The sequence below is a fragment of the Mus pahari genome, chromosome 8, assembly GCF_900095145.1.
Source record: "Mus pahari chromosome 8, PAHARI_EIJ_v1.1, whole genome shotgun sequence".
Taxonomy (NCBI): domain Eukaryota; kingdom Metazoa; phylum Chordata; class Mammalia; order Rodentia; family Muridae; genus Mus; species Mus pahari.
This window is the reverse complement of record NC_034597.1, coordinates 93,349,906-93,360,263: the sequence shown is the minus strand read 5'-3', so window position 1 is coordinate 93,360,263 and position 10,358 is coordinate 93,349,906.

The window sequence follows — 10,358 nt, the reverse complement described above, 5'->3', positions numbered from 1 at the left end:
TTGTACAAGCTTGCAATCCCACCAGCAATGGAGGAGTGTTCCTCTTTCTCCACATCCTCGCCAGTATCTGCTGTCACTTGAATTTTTGATCTTAGCCATTCTTACTGGTATGAAGTGGAATCTCAGGGTTGTTTTGATTTGCATTTCCCTGATGATTAAGGATGTTGAACATTTTTTGGGCATTTTCTTAATTACCAATTGATGGAAGAGGGCCTAGTCCGGTGTGGGTGGTGCCACACCATTGAGCTGGTGGTCCTGGGTTTTATAAGAAAGCAGACTGAGCCCTCCATGGTTCCTCCATCCTCTTATCTCCAGGCTTCTGCCCTGTTTGAGTTCCTTTTCTGACCTCCTTCCATGATGGACAGGAATATGGAAGTGTAAGCCAAAGTTTGCAAGTGGCTGCTTAATCAAGTAAGATCTTGCCAAATCTTGTCAAGACAGCTAGGGCCTATAGATCTGGAAATGTGTAGGTTCCACAGAAGTCAGAGTGATGTAGAATGAAGAATAATTTGGAGAGAGTGAGAATAAAAGTAGGAAATGATATGCAAAATGATATGCACAATGAAGAGAAAGCAACATTTAGTGTGCTGGCTCAGTGACAGGTTAAAAAAAAAAGTAGTTTTTAGGATGATACAGTTGAATAGACATTTATGAACTTATGTTACAGACTGAAGGGAAAGAGATGGACAGAGGAATGCTGACTGAATGGTTTTGTTTATAACTGATAATTCATGTTTCATTGTGAGAAGGGATATCAGAAAAGGAGCATAAAAACAGCTATAAAAGAAAGGTCGCTAAAGCCACCGTCTTTTAAGACATGTCCAGACATGATTGAATGGTTTCTTACTGCTTTTGAGTAATGAAAATTTCCAGGTCAAGAATTCGGTTATGCCAGTGGGTTCTTAACAGAACAGGTGGCCAGCCCTTGCGTTAGGATATGCAGATGCATTTAACTATCAGTTACCACAGTTCCTGCTAGTACCAGCCCCGCCCCCATTATGTTAGTTTTTGTTTTAAAGTCTGTCAGTTATTGATCATGAGTCCCCTTATTCAATTTATACACACTTTAAACACACACTGACACAAACACACGTACACAGAGTGCAAAACATGTAGTCGTGTTGCTTTCTTGTCTTCCAAAGATCAATTCCTGAAATATTTTATCAAACTAGATAATTAAAATTAAGTGCTATGACAGCTTAGAGTTGTACCAAGAGAGTTGCTGCTTTGGGGGGGCTGAGAATCGCTGTTGATCCCAGAAGAGGAACAACGAAAACAGTTACTACTTGTATTTTCAAGGGTACCACACATGGCTGGTTCTGAAAGTGATAAAGCATGCTGGGGTAGGCTCTTAAGAGGGGATGTGGGAGAACTTTTCTCCTTTCCTTCTTAGCCTCCACTTTAGAGTCTACCATAGTCTCTAAATCTGGAAACAAGTTCTCAAGCCCGTCTGAGAGAAAGGTTTCAGAAACCCAGTGCTGTTGGTTACAGAAGAAAAGTTAGAAAGGTTGGCCTGAGTCTGAGAGGCAGTACGTAAATCTGCCATAGTTGCTACCAGCATCCCTCCCTGTGGTTGATGGCAATCTAGGACCACTAATCTCTTAACTTGGAACCAACCTCAACCCCATGTCTGAAAAGGCTCATTTCCAAGGCCACTGTTATAAGACAACTACACAGGTAAAACTCGGTAATACAGGTGAACACGTGGGGCCCAAGTGTTTGGGTTTTATTGCTGTGAGGAGACACCATGACCATGGCAACTGTTATGAAGAAAGAGAACATTTAATCGGGGATGGCTTCCAGTTTCGGAGGCTTGGTCCGTGGTTGTCATGGTGGGAAACTTGGCATGCAGGCAGACATGGTGTTGGAGAATTAGCTGAGAGTTCTACATCTGGAGCCACAGACAGCAGGAGGCTGTGTACCACACTAGGTGGAGCTTAATCATAGGAGACCTCAAAGCCCACCCCACAGTGGCACACTTCTTCCAAAAGGCCACACCTCCTAATAGTGCCACTCCTATGGCCCAACATTCAAACACTCGAGTCTATGGGGGCTGTATCTATTCAAATCACCATACCAACTAGTAAAACCAAAAATCAGTGACAAATACTCTTTACTTCACAAAAATCAGCCATTTTCTTTCCAAAGCTATCATGACTATTTTCTAATAGTGTATTTCATTCCTTCTCTTCAGGTGACTAACCTCTGTGTAGCTCCATGTCCACAATCTTTCTCTTGTCCTCTTTTGTCTATTTGCAGGCAGTGGGACTTCTTTTCTTTGTCTTTGGTCTCATTTGTCTTTTTATTTCTGGTAATGAGGTATCCTGGGTGTTACTTCTCGGAGAGTGTTTTTCTACATCTCTTCTCAAAGAAAAGGAGGTTAAGGAATACGCTGTTTTATTTCAACTCCTGTGTTTTGTTTTTTTTTCCCCCTCACTCCCTGTTGGCTGACTTGGAAGAAGCAAGTCTATTCCTCTGGAGAGTTTTAAGTTTGTGCTGAAACAGAAAACAGTAGCTTATTGCTTTTTGATAATCTCGTTTTCTTTGGCATACATTCTTTTACATGTGCACATTTGTGCATTGTACAGTTGGGCATCTGTAGGATTTGAATGCATTGAAATAGCACTAAACTAAACTCAGCCTCCCTTTAAAAGAGCCTCCGTTTCCCTTTAAAAGAGGATCAGTGCTTGCTCCATGAAAATTGAAACTAAATTACTGCATCAATAGTAATAGACAAAAACACAGTTTAAGATTACTTATTATTTTAATATTCATATCCTTTCTTCTAATCTGTGTCTTAAATATGCTAAGAAGATAAAGATTATATAAATCAATTTATTTTTATTTGATTTCTCTTTTTTTACTATTTTCTAGTAAATTGTTTTTGTTTTATGTACATGAGTGTTTGACTGAATTTATTTATGTGTACCACATCTGTGTCTGTTGCCTATGGAAGTCAAAAGGGCTTTGGATCTTCTGAAGTTACAGGCAGCTGTGAAACTCTGTGTGGAATGAACCTGGGTCCTCTGTAAGAGAAGCAAGTACTCTTAACTACTAAACCATCTCTTCAACCAATAGTTTAGCATTTTTAATGACATGCTTTCAATAGTACTTTTGATTAAAATGTAGAACATATAATGATATACCATGTAATATAGTAGCATATGCACACACATAATCTGTAAATTTGGTTTAAAAAGGCAAATTGTCATTGAAGATGTTAGTTTTGTGTAGTATATGCACACACACATATTATATCTGTGTACATAGATGCACATTATTAATGAACTGTAGAGTTAAAGTATATTCTAGTAGTTATAGTGCAAAGGAGGCTGGGTTACCTTGGCTCTAGTCTGGGATCTGAATACTAACCTGTTCTATGACTGAAAGAGTAATTCATTCTCCCGGAGACTTGCTTGGTTTATCTGCAGCAAGAGTAAAGGAAGCAGATCAATGGTGTCATGTAGGATTCATCTTGAGAACCAACTCCTGAAAGTAGCCTGCTGAGTGTAAATTCTAAGGGAAGCCAAGCCTTCGTGAGAAAGCACCATCATCAGTTAGTGCTGTGTGCTTCGGGTTTAGGAGGTGAAGAACAGGCTGTATGTGCCATCTGTTAGCTGTTTCCCTAGGCTACATTGCCTTCACGGCTGGGCTGCTTGCACTCTGCTATAGCATTCAATTTACTTGCCTTCTAAATTGAAATTTATAAACGCAAAACGAACCGCAAGAACAAATTTTGAAATTCCTTGATCTGAATATGGAATTTGAAAAAACACACGTTTTCTTAGAAGTAAGAAATTTAAAAAGTAGTTTCTGCCAAAAGTTTTGGGGAAGTATTTTAAGATAATGTAAATTTATCTTCTTCACCCTTTCATTCTCTCATGAAATATGTATTAACTGCTAACTTTGAAATTGACATAGTGCTGGGTATTGAATATTTGCTGAGTTGAATTGAAATGGGGATAGAAAGGTGAATAAGATGCAGTCCTTGCTCTTGTGGAGTTCATGGCCCAGTGGGGAAGGCGGCCGTCCTGGAAGGCAATTATAATACAAAGTATTAAATGCTGTGATAGTCTTGTGAAGCTCAGACAATGGAGTGACTAGCTTGTCTTGAGGAATCTCTGGCAGATTCCTCAGAGGCAGTGACACCCTGGCTCAAAATGAATAACCATGTTCCCTTCAGAAGAGTAGCTTATGTATTTTGACACTAATCATAATAGACTCTCTCCCTACAAATATTTGCATTGTGGGGGTTATTTTGATAAAGATTGAGTCTAGAAAATTGAAGCATCATTGTTTGTAATTGTTTTGGTTATTGTTGAGGAATCTATGGCCATATGATGGGAGCCTGGAAATGTGATTTATCAAATCACATCCTTTACCTCCAGAGGTTTCAGACATACTTATATTACATATCTGTGGATGATGACTTTGGGAGACCATTCGGAAGAAAAGTCACAGAGGCATGAACCAAAACCAGAAGCTCAGAGGGAGGGGAGGAATATGGACTGGCTGAGAAGGGAAACGGTAACCAAAACAAAGGGCCTCTCAGAGCACTGAGCTTCTGCAGGGATATGAAGATAGAAACAGCATCATATTCTGGAGTACAACAGTAAGGCTCAATATGAGTGACGGCAACAGGGTTCTGCCTTCAGAGAAGTGGCCATGGTGAGATGATGCAGTGACCAGTCCATTGCGAACCAGCCGCTGAAAATATCAACATTAATGGGTGTCAAAAAGATGACATAAAGAGGAAAGAATAGAACACTGTCTACTATGCACATTGTATTGTGACCTCCAGAGAAGTGTGAAGTTTCTCAGAGCAAGGGCCTTCTAAGAAGGAAGAGACCCATATGTGTGTCCTCCCTTGAGCTGATGTAAACTAAAGGGACCAGAAGAAACCACTGTTCTGATCATCCCCAGATGCCAGTTTTGTCTGTTTGACACTATCATATGATTGGACTTAGAAGACTAAAAAAAGGATATCCAATATGAATGACTAACTATATAAGGTAGACAATCGCAGATATGAAGATGTTTGCTTGCCTTGATTCTTTTTTTTTTAATTAAGAAAATGCAGTTCATCCAGAAAGTAATATTTCTAATTAATATTTACATTGTTTCTCACCAAAGCTCTGAGTTTTTGAGCATGTGTCTCAGGCCTGTAGGTGACACATAGCTGGATTTGCTTTGTGCATGGTTTATGTCCATGTTGGCAACAGATGACCTGCACGGGGCCATGGTGATTTATGTAGCTGCCTGCTTCCTCTCTAGTCTGAGCAGCCAGTCCATTTAGCCTGCTGGTGAGATCACTGAAACTGTAGCAGCTGTTTTGCTTTCTGGAAAGAGAAAAACAGATGTGTTAAAGGAGTGACTGGTAGCTCATATTCCAGATGGCATGGCATGGGCGTTGTGTCTGCCCCATGAGGCTTAGAGGTATGTAGTCTGCTTTTAAGCTGAGCATACTTTGGAAGCTGCTCAATGAGTGGTTTTCTTCTAATCCAGTTCATGAATTCCTTCTGTAGGTTACGTCAGAGGTGATAGCTAAGACAGTGCCTTTTTTTTTTTTTTTTTTTAAATTCTGACCAATTAGGCAGGACTAGATGAAGTCAATTTAAGCTTTCGATTTAGACACATTCAATTCACTTGAGAGTTTTTGTGTGTGAGATGTATGTTTAATTTTGGCCATTTTCTTGCCTTTTTTGTTTTATAATCTAAAAGAAAATTCTACAGAGGATAGTGAATTTCCTTTATTATATAAGGAATGCTTTATCTCATGGCAGAAAAGGGTTAGAGAGAAACTACTGCAGCTATGAACTCAGATTAGAATATAAGTATAAATGCAAAGACCTAGCAATCCAACTCCAAGGTATGTAATACTTCACAGAAATAAAATATATACTTACCCAAGTAATATACAAGCAGAACGTATCACAGAGCAAACTATAAGTAAATAGCTCAAACCAGAATATAATTCCCATGCTAATAAATGACAGAATGTCTAGCTATGTAACAGCTTATTACATAACAAAGAAGAAGAAGCTACCATTTATACAACAATATGAATAAATTCAGCAAATAAATGTTGATTTAAAAGTTATGTCTTATCACAAAAAGAAGACACGAGACCACACACAACGTGCAGATTTTATGATTCAGGCTCAGTGGAGGTGTGCACATGGAATGCTGAAGACCTGCTGCTGTTTTGAGGGGTTGGGCCGGAGGACTGCTCAGGGATTCCATGCTCATGTTTCCTTTTTTTCTTTTTCTTTTTCTTTCTTTCTTTCTTTCTTTTTTTTTTTTTTTTGGTTTTTCGAGACAGGGTTTCTCTGTGTAGCCCTGGCTGTCCTGGAGCTCACTTTGTAGACCAGGCTGGCCTCGAACTCAGAAATCTGCCTGCCTCTGCCTCCCGAGTGCTGGGATTAAAGGTGTGCACCACCATGCCGGGCTCATATTTCCTTCTTGATGTGGGTATGCAGCTGCGTTTGTTTTGTATGCTTCACATATAGAAGAATGATGAGTGTGCACTGTAAATGTTTGTCCCTTTTTCTCATCTTTTTATGGTCATGGCGGTTGAGTCTGAAACCTCACACAAGCTAGGTAAGCGCTCTACTACAGAGCTACATCCCAGCCCCCACCCCCACACAATTAAAATTGGTAAGTAGCAAACATATTCAAGCCCCGTAAAAATGAGTTTCATGATTCTTTATCATAAGCACAAGATAGTAAGGACTTTGACACAAGGGATTGATACTTGTACCTGCTCCCCTTTTTCTATTTATTTTGAGATGGAATCTCACAATGTAGCCCAGGGTGTCTTCTGTCTCATTTTATGGTCCAGCCCAGCCTCACACTCAATTTTCTTCTGCCTCAGCTTCTGGAGTGCTGAACTGCAGGAGTGTGCTAACATACTCAGCAACATACATTCTACTAAATGTTAATAAATCATGTCCAGGCTTTGTATATAATGGGAAAAATTGTTATTAGCTGATAAAATCCAACCAAAGGAAAACATAACATTTCTGTCTTTATTTTATTAGATGTGGGTGCTCCTCAACTCATTGAGACATGGTTTGCCTTTCTCCTATCTCTGCCATCCTGTTGTCTTCATATTGAATTAGTTATTCTGTTTTTTGTAAAAGGATTTAAGTTCATGTCCTCCCTTTATGAATATAGCTATAAAATGCAGGTATTGGTTTTGACTGATATCATTGAGATAGTCTCAGAATGTCTTGTGTGTGTGTGTATGTGTGTGCATGTGTATGTGTGTGTGTATGTGCATGCATGCATGTGTGTGTGTATGTGTATGAATGTGTGTGCGTGTGTGTGTGTGTGCATGTGTGTGTGTCTTTGTTGACAAAGGAATGAGTTCAAGCTGTAGGATGGCTCAGTGGGTGAGATCACTTGCTGCACAGGCATGAAGACCTGAGTTCAGATGCCCAGAACAACACAGAAAGCCAAAAAAGGAGGCAGAGACAAGAGGATTGCGGGGCTGGGGGCTGGGGGCTGGGGGCTGGGGGCTGGGGGCTGGGGACTGGGGACTGGGATGCGGTTGGGGAGGGGAAGCTTGCTAGTTGTCAGCTTAACTCCAGACTTAGAAGATTCTATCTCAAGGGAAAAAGGCAGGGAGAGATAGAGAAGGACACTGAATATTCTCACTTAGCTTCTACATACCAGAAATGCACACACACACACACACACACACACACACACACACACACACGGTGGGGGGCAGTGGGGAGATATTTTAATTATAAAGTTATGTTAAAAAGAACTGAGAACAGTGGTTCGGGCCACTGATTAGAGCTCCACCCCTTGAGAAACAGCACTACAGACTATTCTACTAAGAACTCAGAGGCACAGTGGCACCACACTATGTAAGGGAGATGCACTAGAACAGCCTCTGCTCCACTCACTGTATTTGACAACCAACCACTAAGCGTTAGAGCTGGGTGAGAGTGAAGATGAGCTCCAGACACTCAGGAGGACGGTCCTTCGAGTCTCCAAGGGGCTGGCCCTCATGTGCCCAGGCTACATGAACAAAGGAAATGTCCCCTCTTTACCCTCTTTACACAATGGAGTAAGGATGCACTTAAAGATACCTGGCTGTGCCTGTTTCACAGAGGGACCGTGCCCTGCTAGAGACTTGAGATGTCCTTTCTATGGTACTTCACCTGCAGATCTCCAGCCTTACTCTGTCCCTAAGGCTGGCAGCCCCTGGGGCTCAGCTTTACAGGGTTAGGTCCTTTCCAGTGCAGGATAAGCATATTGGGTTTAGCTAAATTATGAATTCTGATAATATTCATTTGGTACAATTTATATTTTTCTTTTATCTTTTTTATTTTTTGACAGTTTAGGCTGGGGCATAAAGCATAATTATATTCTTAGCATCCTCCCTTAGAAGTTTTAAATCAGTTCATGAGGCTTTCGGGGAGGCTGCTGCCATTTATCCATCAGCATCCAGTCCATTTAATCCGGACTCTCAGCCCAGCAGCCCTAGCCCCTGTTGTGAGTGATTGGCCTGCTCCAGTGCTCCCAGCTTCTCCTGTCACATCGCATTTGCATAAAAGAGGACAGATAACCAAATTTGAGCACACAAATGAAAATGCTAAGCGCTAAACCTGTCACAGTTGTTGTTCAACTAATTGTGAAAAATTTGATTTCCTCGCCATTCACTGTTTGTCATGTGGACCCCCTTCTCAAACGCACCTTGGCTCCAGCCTCTGCCGGTGTAGTTTTGAAACTCTCAAGTGCAAGCACCTCACCCTGGGGGTTACTTACCTCTCCTACCAGCTTTTAATGTTGGCTCGTCTTCTGGACTAAATTAGGTCACCATGGCAAACAAACACATAATTAAAAGAGGAAGAACGACAAGTGCACTTACACTCCTTAAATCGATTTCCATAATGCCAGTGAATGCCTCCATAGGCCCCCATTTCACAAGGTTATTTCTTTATATAACCTTTCGGTAGGAGGAATTTAAGGATGGGTGTTGTCACAAGCCTTATATGATTTTAAAACTTATGTGCCATTTTGTTTCTTATTTTGTGTTCCTTAAATAACAAAAAAAAGTGTATAATGGGTCCTAAAAAGCATATTCCAATTCCTTAATACCTGAGCTGACATAACGGTATACATTTTTAATCAAGGTTTAAAATGATTCCATTTGAAATCGTATTAGAAACAATGGATACAATTCCTTCGCTGCCAACACTCAATCACAGCAGCCTGGTTTAAATGGTATGTGCAAACATGAGTGTTTTGAAAATTTGTACTTGTAATACACACACTTTGTCTCAGTATTTGTTACAAAGATGCCTCAGCTAATTTCTTTTTATGGGCATTAGCTTGGTAATTTCTTGATTGCTCGTTAAAACAATACATGTGGTGTGTGTGTAGTCAGTACTCATTTTTCCAGAGTCACACAAGACAATGTCCCTCCTGTTTGAAATGGCCCACCTCCTCCTCTTGCTGCACTACTTCATCCCCGTTGTTTTAAACATGCAAGTTCGGGCATCGAGATAGCATTAAGTGCAGTCGGAATGCTCTAAGGTTGAATGTGCCTTAAATTGCCTTTGAGAATTGGAGGACAATGAACTTGAGATTGGGCTAAGATGAGATGTGACATCACGGTGACAGTTGGCCTGCAAAACTTGAGTGTGCCGCCATTTATTGCACTGTTCCTTTGGGGATTTCAGTAGGTCATGAGAAGTGGGTTAATGGAAAAAATGCACACACACACACACACACACACACACGCACGTACACACGTATGTATGTATGAAGAGTACTGAGTTACAAAACTGTCTCAAGACCCAAAGAAAACAACAGCCTGAATTTCTTGCCAGAATTTGTGAATGCTGAAAATTTGGGTATCCACGATTACCTTAAAGTGTCACCTCAGTTTAGATCAAAGGAGCCAGATTACAGTACGAAGCTGCCTACTTTCAAATATAAATGGCGAACTTGAGAGCTGAGTTTGCATTCTCTTTGACAGAGCTGAGGGATGATTCTGCTTCTCATGGCTGTTTTTGTCATTATGGCTTCTGATTATGACTGAGAGTCTCATTGAATGTCTATATACAAATTCAAGTGGCTGTGTAGGAACAGCAGCAGTAAACGTTAAATTGGGGGTTGTCCTTTCGTTTTCTTTTCTCCTCCTCCTCCTCCTCCTCCTTCTCCTCCTTCTTTTTTTCTTCTTTTCTTCTTCTTCTTTGGATATACTGTGAACTAAAATAAATCCTTAAGCTGTTTTGCTTGAGCATTCGGTCCCAGCAGCAACTGCCACCAATATCAATGCTCAATGACTGCATCCCATAGGCATTCCTGTCTCCTCCATTACCTCACTACGCAGTACT